At 34.3% G+C, this 23,654-nt stretch overlaps 1 protein-coding gene across 5 annotated transcripts in view; it reads right to left on the bottom strand.

The window, feature by feature from the left end:
* Positions 1-23,654, bottom strand: part of IL15 (interleukin 15) — a 157,904-nt gene that overhangs the window by 132,659 nt on the left and 1,591 nt on the right. The window contains exon 2 of one of the 5 annotated variants that reach the window (XM_074276390.1): positions 19,437-19,536. The exons of 3 other annotated variants lie outside the window; for them this stretch is intronic. The gene's annotated coding sequence lies outside the window, so the exon portion shown is untranslated. Of the gene's footprint in view, positions 1-3,366; positions 3,465-19,436; positions 19,537-23,654 lie in introns of all 5 variants that reach the window. One more of the 5 variants, XM_074276392.1, reaches the window with a different exon arrangement.

The raw sequence follows: 23,654 nt of genomic DNA, 5'->3' as shown, positions 1-23,654 counted from the left end.
TCTGATCCCAAAGTATAAATCCACTGATATAAGGGTAAACTGTTTGCTGTAGGAAATCTTTGAGGTTCTAATCTATGTCTGCTAAGGTTTATTTGAAGACTGGACAAGGCTTTTCCCTATTTAACCCTATCAGCTCTGATACTAAACTTTTTTTTTTTTTCTTAAGGGGAGCTGACAGTAGGGATGAGAAAGTTGATGAGGACCTTAAATCACAATTGCTTATTTGGGGGAAATCTGATCTCTAATTCTGAAAATGATAACAGTTCCCCAGAGGATAGTCTACTTCTCAGATCTATGGAGGAAGGAATTTATGACCAAAGGAGAACTAGAGACCATTATTGATCACACAATAGAAGATTTTGATTACATCAAATTAAAAAGCTTTTGTACAGACAAAACCAATGCAAACAAGATTAGAAGAGAAGTAACAAATTGGGAAAACATTTTTACAGTTAAAGATTCTGATAAAGGTTTCATCTCCAAAATATACAGAGAATTGACTTTAATTTATAAGAAATCAAACCATTCTCCAATTGATAAATGGTCAAAGGATATGAACAGACAATTTTCAGATGATGAAATTGAAACTATTTCCACTCATATGAAAGAGTGTTCCAAATCACTATTGATCAGAGAAATGCAAATTAAGACAACTCTGAGATACCACTACACACCTGTCAGTTTGGCTAAGATTACAAGAACAAATAATGATGAATGTTGGAGAGGATGTGGGAAAACTGGGACACTGATGCATTATTGGTGAAGTTGTGAAAGAATCCGGCCATTCTGGAGAGCAATTTGGAACTATGCTCAAAAAGTTATCAAACTGTGCATACCCTTTGACCCAGCAGTGCTACTACTGGGCTTATATCCCAAAGAAATACTAAAGAGCGGAAAGAGACCTAATGTTTGTGGCAGCTCTTTTTGTAGTGGCTAGAAACTGGAAAATGAAGAGATGTCCATCAATTGGAGAATGGTTGGGTAAATTATGATATATGAATGCTATGGAATATTATTGTTCTGTAAGAAATGATCAGCAGGAGGAATACAGAGAGGCTTGGAGAAACTTACATGAAGTGTTGTTGAGTGAAATGAACAGAACCAGGAGATCACTATACGCTTCAACAACAATATTGTATGAAGATGTATTCTGATGGAAGTGGATATCTTCAACATAAAGAAGATCAATTTCACTTTCAGTTGATCAATGATGGACAGAAACAACTACACCCAGAGAAGGAACACTGGGAATTGAATGTAAACTATTAGCACTACTGTCTATCTACCCAGGTTATTTATACCTTCGGAATCCAATACTTAATGTGCAACAAGAAAATTGGATTTACACACATATATTGTATCTAGGTTATATTGTAACACATGTAAAATGTATGGGATTGCCTGTCATCTAGGGGAGGGAGTAGAGAAAGAGAGGGGAAAATTTGGAAAAATTAATACAAGGGATAATGTTGTAAAAAAAAATTACCCATGTATATGTACTGTCACAAAAATTATAATTATAAAATTAATTTTAAAAAAAGATAGCAGTTCCCATGCTTCACAGATAATTAGGTACCTGATAGGTTCTCTCATAATAAAGAGCTGGTCTTAGCAATTTGAATTGAGTTGAGTTGACAATGAGCAAGATAAAATACTTAAGTCTTTTTTGCTCTCTATTCCTTAATTTAAGACAAATTAAGACTTTTCAGCTTCTTTATCCCAGGTACTTCAAACTAATACTATGCCTATCTGAGCTTCCTAAACCTCTCTCCCTTTCCATTTTACTCTTGTTGGTCTTCTATGTTTGAAACTGAGTATCTGCCTTAGACCCTTCCTTTCTCTCTACCTTACATATAGTAACATACAGTTACAGAATCCTGTTAATTTCCAGTGTCTTCACATTTGACTCCAACTCTATTTGTCATTTGTCTATATCATTATAGGCTGAGATAGCCAGACTGATGGGCTGAGTGTAACTAACCCACTCATATTTAACCAATCCTAGGAGATGACATATCTTATCCAGCCATTTACCAGGAAACTAGCACTTACCAAACTTCTACTGATCTGCCCTGCAGACTTACATGTACTGTCATTACCACCTCTTTACACCCACTCTTCATCTTTTATGGTAGGATCACTAATTTGCAAAATAAAATTCACCATTTATTTATACTTAATATGTGTATAAATAAATATATAAGCACATAATATAAATAATAAATAAATAAAAGCATATATATATATATATGTACATATATATATACACACACATACACATGCATATTTATATATTATGTATACTCAATATACAACTTAGAGTATAAGTTCCTTGAGAGCAGGAGCTGTCTCATTTTCTATGTCTAGCACTTATAGCTTTTTGCTTTACCCATAGTAGACTGTTTTTTCATTCATTTATTTCCTATGTCCTTTCTCTTCTTTTTCTCTAAGAGCCTTGTCTTGGGATTTTTCTAGGGTTCTAGAATCTAGGGCAGCCATAAACCCACAGAGGTCCCTGATCCTAACCTATTACCAAAACCTCACACAGAGCCATGATTAGTTTAAGCTGAGAATTGAAGGATGACTAATAGTCCACATTAAAATAAGAATTTAAAAGGTTTAATACGGTGCTTTCTTCACAACTCTGTAAAATGTATATAGATATAGATAGATAGATAGATAATTATAATATATGTATCTAACTCTATTTGATAGATGAGAAATTAGAGATGAGAAGACAAGTGATTTACCCATCATCCTATAACTAGCAAAGGTCTGAGAGACTGTACACCAGGACTCAGATGTCAAGTCTTGACTGTCTATTCTAAGACTGTATGAACTTTATTTTTACCTAAATAATATTTTATTTTTCCAATTATAAATAAAGATAGTTTGCAACATCCATTTTTGTAAGATTTTGAGTTCTAAACTTCTCCCCCCAAAACTTTCCTACTTCCCCCCTCCAATAAAGCAAAAAATCTGGCATAGGTCATCCATGTGCAATCATTTTCAACATATTTCCATACTAGTCATGTTGTGAAAGAAAAATCAGAAGAAAAGGGAAAAAAACACAAGAAAGAAAAAGCAAACTTAAAAAAAAAAAGATGAAAATAGTATGCTTTGTTCCACATTCAATCTTCTTAGTTCTTTCTCTAGATATAGATGGCATTTTCCATACCAATTCTATTGGAATTGTATTGCTGAGAAGAGATAACCCTATCATAGTTGATCATCAGATAATCTTGTTGTTAGTGTGTAGAATGTTCTCCTGGTTGTGTTCATTTCACTCAGCATCAGTTTTACTTGACTTTTTTTTTTTGCTAATAAAGGATTAAAGTAGTGGGAAAAAGGAAATCTTTACCATACCTTAACCTGGTTTCTTGGTAAATGACTGAATGAGGTATGAAGCATGGTCTAGATATAGTGGGTTAGATGAACTCGTATTCACTCAGCAGTTTACCACTCTGGCAAAATTAAAACACCCCCCCAAAAAAAAATCTAGTATAATTTTACGGCTATATCAGTTACACAATCCTAATATATATTACTACCATGATTTTCCTATCACTACCCCTAACAACACTATTTTTTCTCCCTGCACAATTGAACCCCAAATACCTCCACTTTTCTAAGTTATAGTCAACATCTAGAGAAGAAAATGTTCTATGGGAATTTAGAATTAAATTAAGCAAAATATAGTCTACAAGAATATCCAAACTAATCATGGTATTCTAGGAAGGCCTCTTCCCATCTCACCATAGAAATGAACAATCTATGGTAGATTTATACCTGGGGTGTGTGAGTTGTTTTTTGTTGTTGTTTGTTTGTTTGTAATTTATCCTTACTATTAAAAATTTTTATTAAATACCCAATGAATGAAAAAAAGTTTATAAGACAATTCATCCTTGTGCAGTTTTCTCAAAAGGACTCATGCATTTCATGAAACCACACTAGTCTGGAGTAGGCACAATTCAAATAAGGTGCTTGAAAGTTAAGAAGAATGGGACTTCTGGCCAAGATGGCGGGGAGGAGGCAGACAGCTGCTTAAGCTCTGTGTTTTCTCTCAGGACTTACTTCATGACAAGCCTCGGAGTTAATGCTTGACCAGAAAAGAAACCCACAAATATTCACCAACAGAAGACATCCTCAAAATTCAACAGAGAAGGTCTGTGTTTTCTTGGGGGAGGATCAAACAGACTGGGCACAAACTGAGGGCAGGCAAGCCAGAGTGAGACAGGCATCTCACACTACCCTGACAGGAGTGGAGTGGGGTACGATCTCTTCCTTTTCTGAGAAAAGACTTTTACACCAGTGTGGATACTCCATCTTGGCAGCAAACCAGGAGTTGCAGAGAAGGTGTAAACACCGGAGGTGAAGAATAAAACTCCAGAAAGGTAGCGTCTCTCAGAACCCGGCCACCCCCACCCCCACCCAGAGTGTCTCAGCACATTCTCAGAGCCTCAGAGCGCAGCCATCGCTGTCCTGTTAGTGCCTCGCTGCTGCCCTTCCCCCCAGTCTGTAGAGCAAGCTCATTAACACCATCCAGCCCCATCCCCCCAAAACCAGACCAATTGTTTCTCTTGTCAATTTGTTTTCTTTGAGTACTGCTCTGACAAAATGAACAAAAAATTTAAAAGGGCTCTAACCATTGATAACTTCTGTATGGAGAGAGAGCAGACTTCAAATACTGAGGGCACTAAAAGCAAATTGTCCCCAGAGGAATCCCTTAAGGGGGATATGAGCTGCTCCTCAATACAAAAGAATCTCATAGAGGAAATCAAAAAGGCTCTCACAAGAGAGCTAGAAGAGAAATAGGAAAAGGAAAGGGAAGCTTGGCAAGAGAGTCTGGAGAAATCATTCCACGCATTTAAAGACAGAGTGGATAAAGAAAACAAATCATTGAGAAACAAAATTAGTGAGCTGGAAAAAGAAAACAGCTCTCTAAAAAATAAAATGGATGAAAAGGAAAAAAAGTCCATAAAAGAAAAAAACTCACTTAAAAACACAATTGGACAATTACAAAAAGATATTTAAAAAGTGAGTGAAGAAAATACATCATTGAAAATTAGGCTCGAACAAGTAGAAAGGAATGAATCAAGGAGAAACCAAGATGTAGTCAAGCAAAATCAGAAAAACAAAACAATTGAAAAGAATGTCAAGTATCTTATTAGAAAGACAACAGACTTGGAAAACAGATCCAGGAAAGACAATTTGAGAATAATAAGACTCCCTGAAAAATGTGAGGGAAAAAAGAGCCTGGACACTATTTTCGAGGAAATTATCAAAGAGAACTGCCCAAATGTTTTGGAAACAGAGGGTAAAATAGACATTAAAAAAATTCATTGATCACCTACTGAAAGAGACCCTAAAATCAAAAGGCCAAGAAATATCGTGGCCAAGTTCAAGAACCATCAGACAAAGAAAAAAATACTGGAAGCTGCTAGAAAAAAGCAATTCAGATTTGGAGGAGCCACAATAAGGATAACCCAAGATCTAGCAGCATCTACATTAAAAGAACGAAGGGCCTGGAACATGATATTCTGAAAGGCTAAGGAACTTGGTATGCAGCCAAGAATAACTTACCCAGCAAAAATGACCATCGTTTTCCAGGGAAGAAGATGGACATTTAATGAAATAAATGAATTCCATCTATTCTTGATGAAAAAACCAGACCTGCACAAAATGTTTGATCTTCAGATATAGAACAAGAGATTTCTAAAAAGGTAAAAAGAAATCTTGAGAACTATATTTTTGCCATAAAGATATGTAAAGAACACATATATAATTTGTCCTAGAAACTAGAGATGGAAAGGAAATTGTATCATAACAAAGGGTAAAGTGGTGGTACTACATCTCATGAAGAGGCAAAGATAACCTATTATATCTGAGAGAAAGAAAGGAGGGAGATGAATGTAGTGTGTATCAATAGACATATTCGATTTATGGTGAAACTTCTTCCACTTCATTAAAAAGTGAGAGGGAAGGAGTAAGCTAAGGGGAAGGGAATACAGAAATTGTGAGGAAAAGGGGTAAAATAAGGGGAGGAACTTTGAAGTGTGGGAGGGATACTAAAAAGGGAGGACTGTGAAAAGCAAGTGGTGTTCACAAGTTTAATACTGGATAGGGGGGGTAAGAGGGAAGGAAAGGGGAAAAGCATAAGCAGGGGTTAACAGGATGACAAGCAATACAGAATTAGTCATTCTAACCATAAATGTGAATGGGGTAAACTCCCTCATAAAGAGGAAGCAGTTAGCAGAATGGATTAAAAGTCAGAATCCTAGCAGACTGGATCAAAAGTCAGAACCCTACAATATGTTGTTTACAGGAATCACACTTAAAGCAGGGAGATACATACAGAGTAAAGGTAAAAGGTTGGAACAGAATCTATTATGCTTCAGGTAAAGCCAAAAAAGCTGGGGTAGCCATCCTTATCTCAGATCAAGCAAAAGCAGAAGTTGATCTAATTAAAAGAGATAAGGAAGGAAACTATATCCTGCTAAAAGGTAGCATAAACAATGAAGCCATATCAATACTAAACATATATGCACCAAGTGGTATAGCATCTAACTTTCTAAAGGAAAAGTTAAGAGAATTGCAAGAAGAAATAGACAGCAAAACTATAATAATGGGAGATCTCAACCTTGCACTCTCAGATTTAGACAAATCAAACCACAAAATAAATAAGAAAGAAATTTAAAAAGTAAATAGAACATTAGAAAAACTAGGTATGATAGACCTTTGGAGAAAACTGAATGGTGATAGAAAGGAATATACTTTCTTCTCAGCAGTTCATGGAACCTATACAAAAATTGACCATATATTAGGACATAAAGATCTCAAAATTAAATGTAGGAAGGCAGAAATAATAAATGCCTTCTTCTCAGATCACAATGCAATAAAAACTACATTCAATAAGAAGTTAGGGGTAAATAGACCAAAAAGTAATTGGAAACTAAATAATCTCATCATAAAGAATGACTGGACAAAAAAAAAAAGAATGACTGGGTGAAACAGCAAATTATAGAAACAATTAATAATTTCACCCAAGATAATGACAATGATGAGACATCATACCAAAATCTGTGGGATGCAGCTAAAGAGGTAATAAGGGGAAATTTTATATCTTTAGAGGCTTATTTGAACAAAATAGAGAAAGAGAAGATTAATGAATTGGGCCGGCAACTTAAAAAGCTAGAAAAAGACCAAATTAAAAACCCCCAACCAAAAATCTAACTTGAAATACAAAAATTAAAAGGAGAAATCAATAATATTGAAAGTAAAAAAAAATTTATTGAATTAATAAATAAAACCAAGAGTTGGTTTTATGAAAAAGCTAATAAAATAGATAAACCTTTGGTAAATCTGATCAGAAAAAGGAAAGAGGAAAATCAAATTGTTAGTCTTACAAATGAAAAGGTGGATCTTTCCACCAAGGAAGAGGAAATTAGAGAAATAATAAGGAGTTACTTTGCCCAACTTTATGCCAATAAATTTGATAACTTAAGTGAAATGGATGACTTCCTCCAAAAATATAGGCTTCCTAGATTAACAGAGGAGGAGATAAATTGCTTAAATAGTCCCATTTCAGAACAAGAAATAGAACAAGCTATTAACCAACTCCCCAGGAAAAAATCCCCAGGACCAGATGGATTTACATGTGAATTCTACCAAACATTTAAAGAACAATTAGCCCCAATGTTATATAAATTATTTGAAAAAATAGGAGAAGAAGGAGTCCTACCAAACTCCTTTTATGACACAGACATGGTACTGATACCTTAACCAGGTGGATCGAAAACTGAGAAAGAAAACTATAGACCAATTTCCTTAATGAATATTGATGCTAAAATCTTAAATAAGATATTAGCAAAAAGAATTCAGAAAATCATCCCCAGGATAACACACTATGATCAAGTAGGATTTATGCCAGGAATGCAGGGCGGGTTTAATATTAGGAAAACTATTAGTATAATTAACCATATTAATAATCAAATTAATAAAAACCATATGATCATCTCAATAGATGCAGAAAAAGCATTTGACAAAATCCAACATCCATTCCTACTAAAAATGCTTGAGAGTATAGGAATAAATGGACTATTCCTTAAAATAATAAGGAGCATATATTTAAAACCGTCAGTAAACATCATATGTAATAGAGATAAACTAAAACCTTTCCCAGTAAGATCAGGAGTGAAACAAGGTTGTCCACTATCACCATTAATATTCAATATTGTATTAGAAATGCTAGCCTCGGCAATAAGAGTCGAGAAAGAGATTAAAGGCATAAGAGTAGGTAAGAAGGAAATCAAACTGTCACTCTTTGCAGATGACATGATGGTATACTTAGAGAACCCCAAAGGCTCTGCTAAAAAGCTATTAGAAATAATTCAGAATTTTAGCAAAGTTGCAGGATACAAAATAAATCCACATAAATCCTCAGAATTTTTATATATCGCCAACAAAATGCAACAGCAAGAGATACAAAGAGAAATTCCATTCCAAACAAATGTTGAGAGTATAAAATATTTGGAAATCCATCTACCAAAGAAAAGTCAGGAATTATATGAGCAAAATTACGAAACACTTGACACAAAAATAAAGTCAGATTTAAATAATTGGAAAGACATTTAGTGCTCTTGGATAGGCCGAGCGAATATAATAAAGATACTCCCCAAACTAATCTCTTTATTTAGTGCTATACCAATAAGACTCCCAAGAAACTAGTTTAATGACCTAGATAAAATAACAACAAAATTCATATGGAAGAATAAAAGGTCAAGAATTGCAAGGGAACTAATGAAAAATAAATCAGATGAAGGTGGTCTAGGTGTACCTGATCTAAAGCTATATTATATAGCAGCAGTCACCAAAACCATTTGGTATTGGCTAAGAAACAGACCAGTCAATCAGTGGAACAGATTAGGTACAAAGGACAAAAAAGAGTACATCTATAGCTATCTAGTCTTTGACAAACCCAAAGATACCAATATTAGGGATAAAAATTCATTATTAGAAAAAAAAACTGTTGGGAAAACTGGAAATTAGTATGGCAGAAATTAGATATGGATCCACACTTAACACCATATACCAAGATAAGATCAAAATGGGTCCATGATTTAGGCATAAAGAATGAGATCATAAATAGATTAGAGGAACAGAGAATAGTCTACCTCTCAGGCCTGTGGAGGAGGAAGGAATTTATGACCAGAGGAGAAGTAGAGATCATTATTGATCACAAAATAGAAGATTTTGATTACATCAAACTAACAAGTTTCTGTACAAACAATACTAATGCAAACAAGATTAGAAGGGAAGTAACAAATTGGGAAAACATTTTTACAGTTAAAAGTTCTGATAAAGGCCTCATCTCCAAAATATACAGAGAATTGACTTTAATTTATAAGAAATCAAGCCATTCTTCAATTGATAAATGGTCAAAGGATATGAATAGACAATTTTCAGATGATGAAATTAAAACTATTTCCACTCATATGAAAGAGTGTTCCAAATCACTATTGATCAGAGAAATGCAAATTAAGACAACTCTGAGATATCATTACACACCTGTCAGATTGGCTAAGATGACAGGAACAAATAACGATGAATGTTGGAGAGGATGTGGGAAAACTGGGACACTGATGCATTGTTGGTGGTGTTGTGAAAGAATCCAACTATTCTGGAGAGCAATCTGGAATTGTGACCAAAAAGTTATCAAAATGTGCATACCCTTTGACCCAGCAGTGCTACTACTGGGCTTATATCCCAAGGAAATACTAAAGAAGGGAAAGGGACCTGTATGTGCCAAAATGTTTGTGGCAGCCCTTTTCATAGTGGCTAGAAACTGGAAAATGAATGGATGTCCATCAATTGGAGAATGGTTGGGTAAATTATGGTATATGAATGTTATGGAATATTATTGTTCTGTAAGAAATGACCAATAGGAGGAATACAGAGAGGCTTGGAGAGACTTACATCAACTAATGCTGAGTGAAATGAGCAAAACTAGGGGATCGTTATACACTTCAACAATGATACTGTATGAGGATGTATTCTGATGAAAGTGGGTATCTTCAACATAGAGAAGAGCTAATCCAATTCCAATTGATCAATGATGGACAGAATCAGCTACATCCAGAAAAGGAACACTGGGAAATGAGTGTAAACTGTGAGCATTTTTTTGTTTGTTTGTTTTTTGTTTTTTTTCCCAGATTATTTTTACCTTCCGAATATAATTCTTCCTTTGCAACAACAAAATTCGGTTCTGCACATATATATTGTACTTAGGATATACTATAAGATATTTAATATGTATGGGAATGCCTGCCATCTAGGGGAGGGGGTGGAGGTAAGGAGGGGAAAAATTTGGAACAGAAGGGAGTAAAAGGGATAATATTGTTAAAAAAAAATACCTATGCATATGTACTGTCAAAAAAATGTTATAATTATAAAAATTAATAAAAAAAAGAAAAAAAAAGAAAGAAAGTTAAGGACGATGGCCTAAATTTAGTTGTTTCTAACTAAAGAGCTTTCTCTAGTAGTGGCATATAATAAAAGCAACAATTTGTTTCAAGTTCAAGTGATCCCAAAAGAGCAAATTCTTGAAGGCAAATCCAGAATTTCCTCGGTCAGGTTTCTGTTCTTTAAGATTTCTATAAACAGTAAGACAGAATAGAGGTGGTTTTACAAATGATATAAATGGGGTGAGGGGAAGGGTAACTCAACAACCAAGAAGATTACCACTTAGGGCTCAGGTTGTACATCCCTAACTTCATCTGGCCAGCTGCCATCTGATCACAGGAAGATAAGACCAAATGTAAGTGTGGCACAAGGGTAAGAACATTCATTTAGAAGTCAGAAGACATGGGTTCTTATACCAACACTGCTGTTAATTAGTTGTGATCTCAAGAAATCACTGGATGTTGCCAAGCTTCCATTTCATTATGTATAAAACCTTCTGCCAACGCATTATCAAGACTAAGTGGTGGAAAAGTAGGGTATATATACAGATATTATGCAATCAGGGGGTTCAACTACATGCTGGCTAAAGTGTTAGCCAGCTCTATGAATTGAGAGTACCCAAAGAATTTTAGAATTAGATAGAACTCCTCCCCCTATCCCAGGATTAGAGATGCTTACACTAATAGTTCTCATTAAAAAAAAAAAAAAAAAAAAAAAAAATGAGCAGCAAGAAAAAAAAAAATCCAAGAACAGAAACTTGCTATGGGAATAGGAAAGACTAGCATTCATCTTCAGAAGAAGACATTGAACTTTAAAAAAAAAAAAAAAAGGCAGGCTCTTCCCCAAAGAGTAATGTTAAATGGCTACCTACTCAGAAAGAATTTATAGAAGAACTCAAAAAAGATTTTAAAAATCAAATGAGAGAGATTGAGGGAAAACTAAAATTAAAAAGAAAAAAAAATCAAACAATCCAAAAGAAAACTCCAAGATTGTGAAAAGAAATTCAATCAATTAGGAAAGGAGATAGAGTCTTAAAGAAGAAAATAATTCTTTGAAAATTAGAATTGGGCAAAGAGAAGCAACAAAACAAAATATAAAGAATGAAAAAATGAGAGAATGTGAGATATAAGAAAAACAACAGATCTAGAGAACCGTTCAAGAACTATTCAAATATAAAAATAATTAAGTTGTGACCAAAAAAAGAACCTTGACCCAATAAAGCAATAAATAATCAAAAAAAATCGTCCTGGAGTGATAGAACACAAGGGAAAAGTAGTCATAGAAAAATGCACTGATCACTGCCTCAGAGAGCCTACATGGAAAGCACAGAGGAATATCCTTACTAAATTTTGAAACCCCCAAAGAAAATTCTCCAAGAAACAAACAAAAATTCAAGCATGCTGGACCTACTATTAGAATTGTACAAGATTTATTTACAGCTACAATAAAAACCTATAGTATACATAATGAAATTAATGAATATGATTTATGAATAATGAAATGAATTATGAATGAAAAAATGGACATTCAACAAACTTACAAATTTCTAGGACTTTGTCACAACGAAACCTGATCTTAATGGAAAATTTAACATATAAGAGTTAGCATCAAAATTTAATTTCAACAGGCTCAACAAGAACACATTTTTTGTTTCATGGAAATATATATCACATGCTTAAGATTGAAAGCAGTAAGTAGGTAACTCCAAAGAAAGACTGGGCAGAATTGAGTATGATATGACTCTAAAAAGCAAAACTGCCTAGTAAAAGGTAAAAATAGTAATGATATTATACAAATGAGATATAGAAGAAGAACCAACACAGAGGAGGAGATCTTTCTGAAAACTTATATCAGGAATGGGTTAAATGGGGAACAATACATATATACACAATGAAGGATATATAGTACTCTTTAAAAATCTATAAAGAAATAAGAAGGAGGGAATAGGATAAGGTGGGGCATAAAAGAGTTTTTAGATAAAGGTGAGTAGGATAAAGTATGTAGATTAAAGGGAATCAGATAAAAAGGGAGGGAAAAAGTGGAAGGAGAAGATAAGGGAGAAAACCCTTGGGGAGGGGGTAGGTTAAGTAATAGCAAAGCAAGTTAAGGATTAAAATTAAAATAGAATTAAAGATAGAAATAAGAGCTATACACAAACACTCATAACCAGAATTAGGAGTAGAATTCATTAGGGGAAAAAAAAAAATCATTGATCTCAAAGTCAAACTTAAAAGATTCAATCAAAAGGACCCTGAATTCAAATCTGGCCTCAGACACTTAAGACTAACTGTGGGAATAGGAAAGACTAGCAAATCAGTTAACCCCAACAGCCTCAACAAAAAACAAAAAACAGAAAAGAAAGAAAGAAAAGATTTAATCAAGAGAGAAATCTTTCAGTATGTCTACATATGTGAAAATGCATATCTACATATGTTGATGTGTCTACATATGTGAAAATGTGTATATATGTATGTTGATATATATATATATATGCTATGATTTCATTGCTAGCATTTTTTTTTTCAAAAATTTTGTAATGATATTCATTAGGAAGACTGATCTATAATTTCCTCTCTCTTTTTTTGCTTTTCCTACTTTAGGTATCTATGCCATATTTGTGTCATAAAAGGAATTTGGTAAAACTACTTTGCCTTTTTCCAAATAGTTTATACAATATTGGAATTAAATTTTGTTAAATGTTTAGTATAATTCACTTGTGAATTTATCCGATCCTGGAGATTTTTTTCTTGAGGATCTTGTGGTTTGTTAAATTTCTTTCCTAAGATAGGGTTATTTAAGCATTATCTGGGCAAGTGATATTTTTGTAAATATTCATTCTTTCATTTAGGGTTGTTTTTTTTTTTTTTTTTTTTTTTTTTTTAATAGGCTGGGGTTAAGTGACTTGCCCAGGGTCACATTAGCTAGGAAACATTAAGTGTCCGAGACCAGATTTGAACTTGGGTCCTCCTGAATTCAGGGCTGGTGCTCTATCCACTGCGCCACCTAGCTGCCCCCTCATTTAGGTTTTTAGACTGATTCGAATATAATTGGGTAAAATACCTTTTAATAATTGCTTTAATTTCATCTTCATTAGGGGTGAATTTATTCTTTTCATATTTGATACTGATAAGTTTTTTTTTTTTAATCAAAAGATATGATAGACTTCTGTAGAAAATTGAAAGGGAATAAAAATAGTGTAGACCTTTCCTTTAGTTGTGGATGCTATCTTCACAAAATTTGAGCATGTATTAGGTCTTAAAAATCTCACAATAAAATGCAGAAAAGTATTAGAATTAAACACATTCTTTTTAGATCATAATGAATAAAAATTACATTTAATAATATGAAAATATAGATTAAAAGTTTTCTAGAATTCTATTCATCTCCTTAACTACTTTTTTGTTTATTTTTTATTAGATTTATCTAGTTCTAAGAGAATAACATTTAGGTCTCCCAGAAGTATAGTTTTATTACCTATTTCCTCACATACTTAATTTGTGCTTTCAGAATTTAAATACAGATTATTTGGTGCAGATATGTTAAGAGTGAAAATGACTTCACTGTTTATGCTGCCTTTTAAACAAAATGTCATTTCTCTGCTTACCTTTTTAAAATAGTTCTATTTTGTTTTTTGCTTTGTCTTAGATTATGATTGATACCTCTGATTTTATTTTTTTATCACTTTTGAAATGATAATTATCAATCATCCCATCTGTAAGTAAAACAGAAATAAAGATATGAAAAGATCAGTCTTTACATTAGGACATAGTCGTAGTTTTATTAATACCTGCAAGCATAGAGATGTTAAAATAAAATTAATCTATTATTCACCCATCCATCTTAAGTAGACTATTCTGAGAAGGGGTCTATAATTTGCCATATTGCCCAAAAAGCACATCACACAAAAAAGTTTAAGAAACCCTTCTCTATGGCAAGGTAATAACCATTGGTGGCAGGAGAAAAAAAAAATTGGGAAGAATTTGCATCTTAAACTTCAATGAATCTATAGAATCCCAAATGTCAAGATAGCTTTCTTTTGGGGAAGGAGAATCTAGACTTGTGAAAGAAGAATATAGTGAATTCCTGGTATGGAAATGCCTTCTACCAAAGCAGTAAACAGCCATCCAAAAGAGTAAGGTACTTGATCATAAGAATAAGTACCTAATTCATAAAAGTCTTAAGTAGCTGCCTTATATTCTAAAAAGTTCAGTGATTTATGTAGAGTCACAGCTTATATGTCTCTGAACCAATTCTTTAACTTAAGTCTTCTACAAGTTCTTTATACATCCATGCTATTCCTATTTTTAAGATGAAAAACATTTCATTAAAGACTAGAAATGTGTATTGTGCTTGTAAGTTTACCAATTAATAATAATAAAAAAAAAAAGAATACTGACTGAGCATTACCTCAGACCCCACTTAAGATTTTCCTTGAATAATACCCTATATTAAAATACTTTGTGGTTCAGTACACATTCAAAAAACAGCTCAAAATTACCCATAGTACTTCAAAAGACACATTCAAACAAACTGAGGAAATCTGTACACTAACAAATCACTATAATTAACCTGTAAAGAAACTCAGGGTTGGTCATCAATTCCTTCCTTCACCCCCTAAAATCCGCTATCCTCATCAGCTTTAAAGTCCCCACCATGAAAGGAGGACCTTGCTCATTCTGAGAAAACCCTATAGGACCTAGTTCAAACTCCAACAATTTTGGTATGATGTTCTGAAAGAGCATCCTGACAATTAGCTAACTATCAAATATGTATTAATTTTTTAATTCTAGGTGCTGTTGATAGGGAAAAAAAGGGATGGGGGCAAAAACAAGGCTTTGGTCCTCAAGAAACTCTTAATGGAGTTTTTCTTAATGAAGGAGAAAACATGCAAACACCCATATACAAAGAAGATACACATAGTGTAAATGGGAGGTAATTTGGGGGGAAGAGTTAACACAGTATTTTAGGAAAGGCCTTCCACAGAAAGTAGAAAAGCCCAGAGGAAAGATGAAAACAGAGCATCCCATGTATGAAAGAGAGACAACAAAAACGGGAGCATCCAATGGGGGCCCTTGTTATCAACTTACCCGGAGATGGTCAGGTGATAAGGCCAGTAATCATCTGAATTGGGATTTAAATATAGATCTTCCTGACTATAACATATTTGGAGGCTGGCAAGTATAAGAACTAAAAAGTTCTTATGGAAAGTGGCCAGGTTGTGAAGGATTTTAAACCTAAAGAAGGAATTTGTATTTGATTTAGGAATAAGGATTCACTACAGCTCCTTTAACAGGAGTAGGGGTAAAGTGACATGGTCAGAGCTGTGCTTTAGGAATAAATCTTAAGGTATTTTTTCCAATCTACCATACACCCAATTCTTCAGGCCTGTACTCTCATAGAAGAGAATAAAATAGAATTTATAAGGATCAAATAAATAGTCCTTATAAGGATAAGATAATTTTAACTCTTAAAGATGAGATGCATAAATAATATCATGGAAAAATGACCATGAGATAGTGAAGGTTAGAAGGGCCTGGTATAGTTTGATCCATGGGTTCACAAAGAATCAGATGAGATTGAATAACTGGACAACCACCTAGTTAATTCCTGCCTTTTGGGTCCTGCCTTCCACAGTCTCCAATTCAGTAAAACTGGCCTTGCTGTGTTGCCTTTGTATCCTGAAAACTTAGCACAGTATGCTGGGCACATAGTAGGTATTTAATAAATGCTTGTTGACTCAGTCAGACTCTGAGAAAATAATTAGTTATGAATTTCTCCAGCCATTTTCTATATCAGTTTGGACTTGTGAAAATAAGTTGACTCAATCACTTATTCCTACCTAGCAATAACCCAAGGGAAGTCAGAGACAGAAATAAAGGTCTAATATGTACCAAAATATCCCCAGGAACTCTTTTATGTTGGCTCAAAAAATTGTGACACATGAACATAAGAAAATATGATGGTACCATAAGAAAAAATGATTATGAGGATTTGGGAGGAATATAGGAACATTTATAAGAAGGTATGCAGAATGAAATAAGGAAAAAAAACAATTTAACACAATGAATGCAACAGTGTAAATGAGAAAAATCAATAAAAGTAAGCTGAATACTGAATAAATGAAAGATAGTAAAGTTTCCAGGAAAGAGATGGTGAACTTTAATTCCTTTCTGGGCAGGAAAAGGACAGTCACTAATAAGGCAATATATCACATCCATCTGTGTAACAGGCATTTTTGATTGATTTTCTGTTATAAAGAAGAGTTTGAATTCCTTTGGGAGTGAAGGATAGGAGGAGTGATGGATCCAGGAAAAAAAAAAAAAGTGAAATAAAAACTAATCAATTTTCCTTAAATAAAAGTAATTAATATTCCTTAAAATAAAGTTAAAAGTGGGGTTTTTTTTGGCAGATAAGCTGTCAAGGACACATACAGACCTTTATATAAGTCACTACATATAATTAACAATTTAGAGCCCCTAAGCACCAATAAGAAAATTAGAAAAGATCCCTCCACAAGCTAATGACTATAAAATCATGCTGCATTTAGCCTCTAAATGCCATACACTTTATGGAGCCTTTTACAGCAGCCCCAATGTAGGGGTCATTGACCTTGGCAGGAAGTCAAAGCTAATCTGGATGCAGCTATTATCCTTTTATCCCATCAACCAAGTAATTCTTCCTAGTCTGTTCACTTCCTGGTCATGAAACCATAATAGAGTACACCAGATGAATTATGGGAAAATATCTATTTTGCCCCTGCTGGGCAACATTATTTTGTCGTGTCTCTCATACTCAAATATAGCTTAAGAAATTTTAAATAATTTTCCAGGGGCAACTAGGTGGTATAGTCGATACAGCACCAGCCCTCAAGTCATCAGGAGGATCTGAGTTCAAATCTAGTCTCAGACACTTAACACTTCCTGCCTGTGTGACCCTGGGCAAGTCACTTAACCCCAAGTGCCTCAGCAAAGAAAAAAATAATGATAATAATTTTCCAGATTCAATTTAATTCATCTTCATCAAGTTGGCAGGCCAGGGATAATGGCTCCATTTAATGATAGTTAAATATGATTTGGTATCAAAATGTTGAGCACAAAATGTGGTGGTAAATGAGTGTATCTTGGATGTAGAGTTGGAAGAGACCATGGAGGCCATGTAGTCCACCACCTCACACACAAATAAGAAAACTGAGGCTCAGAAAAGCCATGATTAGTGAATAGTACAGTAGAAATTCAAGCCCACACCCTGTAGTTCCATAGAAAAGAGGCTTTCTATTTCATCATACTGCTTTCTATTGAAAGAAAGGGCAAGTCACTTGTAGTTATTCTTTCTACTAAATCATCCTAGCTCTTATTTAGGATTTTTTCCTTCATTTTAAAGGGGTATTATTATTATTATTATTATTATTATTATTACATTAAGAGGCAGGAGCATGGCAAGGTGATATAAAGGGCCATCTCAGGAGTCAAGGGGTCCTGAATTCAAGTCTAACCTTTGATGCATATGAGTTATGTCACTACAGGCTAGCAAATCATTTCACTCTTCTGTATCTGACAAAGGTAGGGGATGGCTCTATAGCCTATGGATATAATCACAGATCCAAACCAATTATTAATATTAGCATACAGATAATAACACTTTTATTGCATTAATATTTTTAAAGGTTACCATGCAAAAATTGGGGGCAACAAAGTGCAGCAATGAATAGGATACTAGACCTATCAAGAAGACTTGTCTCATGAATTCAAACCTTGACTCATTCACTTACCAGCTTAATGACTCTAGGCAAGTCACTGAACACTGTTTACCTCAGTTCTTCATTTATAAAATGAGCTAGAAAAGGAAATGACAAACCACTCCAGTATCTCTGCCAAGAAAACCCCAAAGAGGGTCAGGAAGAATTAGAGATGATTGAATAATTTCTAAACAACAGTAAATCACATAAAAGAAAAATACATTCCCAATTTTATAGATGAGGAAGCTGAGTTCCAAAGAGTTTGAGAATGTTGACTAAGATTTTATGGACAGGAAATTACAGAATTGTGATACTTATTAATCTCATTTAATGGAGAAGCAAGCGAGATGGTCATGACAGTATCTCATTTAATGGAGACAGAAACAAGTATTCAAACATCTAACATATCCAAAAAGTGAGTGGCAACCTCTGGAGGAAATCCCTGATTCCAAACCAATCCCACTTTTTCCACCTCAGATGCAACAAAGAACAAGTATCTACTTCCCAAAGGTCTTAGCATAAAAAGAGATTTCTCATCCAATCTATCAGTTCCAAAAATACTCTACAACAATAATAAATCCTGTCAAGAATTATTTCTTGTGTTAGAAAACTAAAGGGAAAAAGAATGAATAGGGAGAGTGGGAAGAAGGTAAAAGGAACAACAGACTGATATAAAGAAGCCTTAGTTTGGATTGAGAAATCAAGCTAAGACTAAGAACTGAAGACCACTTATCTGCATCCAGAATTCTTGAAGAAAGGCTTTTGCCTCCTCAGGTTCACTATTGTTGCTTATTTTTCCTACCTTTTGGTGATCACCACTTCTCAGCATTCCTCCTCCCTTTCCAGACTACTTTACTGCCTTTGGCCATTTATAACTTCTACAAATACAGAATCTCCCTTTTCAAGGAAATTGCCTTTCTTTCAGCTTCTGCTGAGCAAGAATGAAGACACCCACAGATAGAAAGGAGAAAGTCACACCCAACAAACCTGATTTTTATTTTGTAATTGACAAAGGGAGGGGAATACCCTTTCAAACAATCTTAATGGAGTTGCTAAGTAACTCTCACAAGTCTCTCAAAGTCCCAAATGGTAGAAGGAGCTTTGGATTTACACACAGAAGATCTGCAGTTAAGAAACCTGTGAGTTTGGAGTAAAATACCCTTTAGTTTTTCTATTAGTAAAATTAAGAGGCAATTATATAGTTTCTAAGGTGCCTTATGAGACAGCATGGTATAGTCACCTCCATGACTCCTGACGCAAAGTGACAAAGTATTGAACCTGGAATCAGGAAGACTTGAATTCAACTCCAAATCATCTAACCTCTGCCTCAGTTTCCTCACCTGTGAAATAAGATAATAATTACTTAACTCCAAACTTATTGTAAAAATCAAATGAGATATTTGCAAAGCACTTTGAAAACTTTAAAGTACTACATAACTGCTAATTATTATCATTTGAATTCCTAAGCATATACATGTCTAATTGTGACAAGAATAATCTTGAGAAGCAGAATGGGATATAGTAGTAGTAGCAGCAGTAGTCATCATTTATATGGCTCAGAAAAATCCTGTGAGGTAAATGTTATTAATCCCATTTTACAGATGAAGAAACTAAGGCTGGACAGTTTAAGTAATTTAAAGTTACTAAAGATCCAATATTATTCATTGGACCACCTACCTGCTTATAAGGCAATGGGTAAAGTATCATAGATAAAGAGCAGGTCCCAAAGTCAGGAAAACCTGAGTTCATATCAGGCCCCTGACACATGTTATCTATATGACGACCAAGTCATTTAACCTTGCAGTGCTTTGAACAGCTCTAAAACAAAGGTTCTTAAGCTTTTGGGGGAGTTATAAACCCTTTTGGCAGTCTAATGAAGTCTTTGGACTCATCTCTTCTCAGAACTCATAATTGAACAGAAAGCTACATTTCGGGCAGAGTTTAGGCTAAAAAAAATATCCAACAACAACTGGGCATACTCTTTGATCCAGCAATGTTTCTACTGGGCTTATCTCCCAAAGAGATCTTAAAGGAGGGAAAGAGACCCACATGTGCAAAAATATTTGTGGCAGCCCTCTTCGTAGTGGCAAAAAACTGGAAACTGGGTAACTGTCCATCATTTGGAGAATGGCTAAATAAGTCATTGTATATGAATATTATTATTCTATAAGAAACAATCAGCAGGACGATTTCAGGAAGGCCTGGAGAGATTTACATGAACTGATGCTGAGTGAAATGAGTAGATCCAAGAAAATATTGTTCCTGCCAACAAGAAGATTATTGGATGATCAATTCTAATGGATGTGGCTCATTTCAACAATGAGCTGATTCAGTCTAGTTTCAATGATCTTGTGATGAGCAGAGCCATCTACACCCACAGAGGGATTGTGAGAACTGAGTGTGTATCAAAACATAACATTTTCATTCTTTTTGTTGTGGTTTGTGTTTTTTCTTCATTTTCTTATTTTTTTATCTGATTTTTCTTGTGCAGCAAGATAATTGTATAAATATGTATGCTTATTTAATATATATATTATAATTTATATATATAGGGATTTAATATATATATATAGGATTAATTATATATATATTTATATTTATTTATATATTTATATTTATTTATATATATAGGATTACTTGCCATCTAAAAGAGGGAGTGTTTGACAAAAAATTGCTGGGAAAACTGGAAATTAGTATGGCAGAAATTAGGCATGGACCCACATTTAACACCACATACCAAGATAAGATCAAAATGGGTCCATGATTTAGGCATAAAGAACAAGATCATAAATAAATTAGAGGAACATAGGATAGTTTACCTCTCAGATTTGTGGAGGAGGAAGAGATCATTATTGATAACAAAATGGAAAATTTTGATTACATCAAATTAAAAAGCTTTTGTACAAACAAAACTAATGCAAACAAGATTAGAAGGGAAGCAACAAACTGGGAAAACATTTTTACAATTAAAGGTTCTGATAAAGGCCTCATTTCCAAAATATATAGAGAACTGACTCTAATTTATAAGAAATCAAGCCATTCTCCAATTTAGAAACAGTCAAAGGATATGAACAGACAATTCTCAGATGATGAAATTGAAACTATTTCCACTTATATGAAAGAGTTTCCAAATAACTATTGATCAGAGAAATGCAAATTAAGATAACTCTGAGATAAGATTACATACCTGTCAGATTGGCTAAGATGACAGGAAAAAATCATAATGAATGTTGGAGGGGATATGGGAAAAGTGGGACACTGATGCATTGTTGGTGGAATTGTGAACGAATCCAACCATTCTGGAGAGCAATCTGGTATTATGCCCAAAAAAGTCATCAAACTGTGCATACTCTTTGATCCAGCAGTGCTACTACTGGGCTTATGTCCCAAAGAGATACTAAAGAAGAGAAAGGGACCAGGATGTGCCCAAATGTTTGTGACAGCCCTTTTTGTAGTGGCTAGAAACTGGAAAATGAATGGATGTCCATCAATTGGAGAATGGTTGGGTAAATTGTGGTATATGAATGTTATGGAATATTATTGTTCTGTAAGAAATGACCAACAGGAGGAATACAGAGAGGCCTGGAGAGACTTACTTGAACTGATGCTGAATGAAATGAGCAGAATCAGGAGATCATTATAAACTTCAACAATGATACTGTATGAGGATGTGTTCTGATGGAAGTGGATAGCTTCAACAAAGAGAAGGTCTAATTCAGATCCAATTGATCAATGATGGACAGAATCAGCTTCACTCAGAGAAGCAACACTGGGAAATGAGTGTAAACTATTTGCATTTTTGTTTTTCTTCCCAGGTTATTTTTACCTTCTGAATCCAATTCTTCTTGTGCAACAAGAAATTCGGTTCTGCACACATATATTGTATTTAGGATATACTATAACATATTTAACATGTATGGGAATATCTGTCTTCTAGGGGAAGGGGTGGAGGGAAGGAGGGGAAAATTCAGAACAGAAATGTGTGCGAGCAATAATGTTGTGAAAAATTACCCATGCATATGTACTGTCAAAAAAAAAAGTTATAATTATAAAATTAATTTTTAAAAAGAAAGAAAAAAAAGAGGGGGTGGGGAAGGAAAGGAATATTTGGAACACAAGGTTTTACAAGGGTCAACACTGAACAATTATCAAGACATATGTTTTGAAAATAAAAAGTTTTAATAAATAAAAAAAAAAAAAAAGAAAAGTAAAGAAATGATGAACGCGGTGATCTCCAAAAAACATGGAAATATTTCCAGGAAATAATGAAAAGGGAAATGAGCAAAACTAAGAGAGCACTATATACAGTCCAGCTTCTTAAACTGTAAATAACTTCTTGCAAATTATGATTTATTATCAGTAAATGTTTGATGTGTATACCTATTTTATAATACCTATATACCCAGTGTGACATAAAAATTTCTTGGGCAAAAAGGAATTATAAGTAGAAAAAGTTTAAGAAGCCCTAGCATACAGTGACAGCAATATTGTTTGGTTTTTTTTTAAAGGGGTAAAAGATATTTATTGTTTTCAAGTCTCAGTACGCATTGCCCCACTTAAAGAATTTCTTCTGTTCTCTCTGCTCTAAAGCCCAAAGTATCTTCAAAGAAGTTTTCCTTTTTTCCCCTCTTTTCCTCCCACATTAGGTCTACAAGATTCCCCTTTATTTAGCAATATTGTTTTAAGAATGACTTTGGGGGAAAATGACTGAGCAAATAAGTCAGGTGGCATATCTGAGTGGAGGAGAAAAAAAGGGAAAAATGTACATGTTAACTTTGTGGTATATTTAAAAGGAATAGTAAGTTGTACATAGCAGATTTGCACTTTCATATGTGACCATCTTTTTATTATACAGTGTTATGGAAATGTTTGTTTCCTTTCACGAACTAAAAATAAAATAAAATATTTCAAAAGGTACTGCCAAAATACAATTAAAGACATGAATAAACTGTAGAAGAAATAGTCAAAAATACACATAGTCAGCATTTCTTCCCAAAGAGCTCTGGGCACTTCCCAACAATCACTTCATTTAGGATCTACAAACTTGCCCGAGATGCCCCTGAGCTAAGAATAGGCCAGTCAACTGGCATTTTTTAGTTTGTAGTTTAGTAGTTTGTAGTAGACCTACAAACTTGCCCGAGATGCGGATGAGCTAAAAATAGGCCAGTCAATCAACTAGTTTTTATTAAGCACTTACTACGTGCCAGGTGTTGTGCTGGGCGCTGGGGGTTACAAATAAACACGGGTTCTGAGGGAGGGAAGAAGGAGACCAGAACGGTCGAGGGGGATGGGAAAGCGGGGGAGGGGAGAGGTGTGTGTGAGGGAGAGACACAACATACAAGCAAACATGAGTTAACAACATATGTAGAAGAGATAATTGAGAACCTGGAGATAATGGCAGAGGGAAAAGCTTCTTGCCAAATGGGGCACTTTTAGCTGAGACTCGGAGGCCAGAACG

Source organism: Sminthopsis crassicaudata, chromosome 6 (genome assembly GCF_048593235.1).
Source record: "Sminthopsis crassicaudata isolate SCR6 chromosome 6, ASM4859323v1, whole genome shotgun sequence".
Taxonomy (NCBI): domain Eukaryota; kingdom Metazoa; phylum Chordata; class Mammalia; order Dasyuromorphia; family Dasyuridae; genus Sminthopsis; species Sminthopsis crassicaudata.
The sequence above is the reverse complement of the archived record's forward strand: the minus strand, read 5'-3'. Positions and strand labels throughout refer to the sequence as shown.